Genomic DNA, 1,018 nt, shown 5'->3' with positions numbered 1-1,018 from the left:
CTCTTACTCTCCTCAGCCGGCGGCCTCCTACTTGAGTGGAGCCACGGTATGACCCTCCAGTAGGGGCTGTCGAGTTGTTAGTTTGTTGGGAAGAACAAGCTGCAGTGGGTGTCGGGAGGGGCGCACAGGCCTGATGCAAAGCCTTAGAGCTCTCCTTTTTCTAGTTCTTCCGGCCTCCTCCCACAGAACATTCTCCAGCATCTCATTTCACGTTTTCCTGGTCACCGTAAGTGAATCCTCTGGGAATACTGAAATAAATCACTAGTACGTGATTCCTCCAAGCTCTCAACAAAGTTGGGGAAAATGCAACAGATGTGAATTCTCTGTCATCGTTTGCAGATTCCTCACACTCAACGGTCACAAGAACTTTGCTTCTGGAAACAAGGGGTGTGATGCTGACAGCAACGCTTTGTCCTAGCCACTATAGCAGGCACTTTCATAGAAGAGAATGCAAGAAAAGAGCCAAACGATGCCAAAAAAAAAAAAAGAAAAGGATTATGGAGTGCTTGTTAGTACACAGGACTTTACATACAACTCTCTCACCCTTGTAGTAGCACAAAGAAGAATTACCATTTCCGTTCTGCATATCACAGAGAAACTATCACTGCAGACAGCAGAGGAAATGGGTTGCCTCCTGGAGGTCACACAGCTAATAAATGATGGGTGTGAGGCATTCAGGACAGATTGGTCAGACTCCCAGGACTGTGATTGTTGGCATTCAACCCTCCCTAAGATGAAAAAGCAGCCCAGAGATGTCAGTTGCCCAGGATCACAGTGCCCAGATGATCCCCCAGTATACCTGAATTGAAATATGAAAGTTAACAATTGAAGAGAGAGGGAGAGGTGTGGTACCCCGAGGCACACAGCCAAGATTGCATTTGAAGGGCAGTTGAATCTTTGATCTATCTGTTGGAGTAAGAGCAACACCCTGGGGAGAACCTGTGTTTGTAAATGGGCTCGGTATATCTTGGTATGGGGGTCTGAGCCATAGTACAGCAGGTAGGGCGTTTTCCTTGCA

The sequence above is a fragment of the Sorex fumeus genome, unplaced genomic scaffold, assembly GCF_029834395.1.
Source record: "Sorex fumeus unplaced genomic scaffold, SorFum_2.1 ptg000157l, whole genome shotgun sequence".
In the NCBI taxonomy this organism is placed as follows: domain Eukaryota; kingdom Metazoa; phylum Chordata; class Mammalia; order Eulipotyphla; family Soricidae; genus Sorex; species Sorex fumeus.
The sequence above is the reverse complement of the archived record's forward strand: the minus strand, read 5'-3'. Positions refer to the sequence as shown.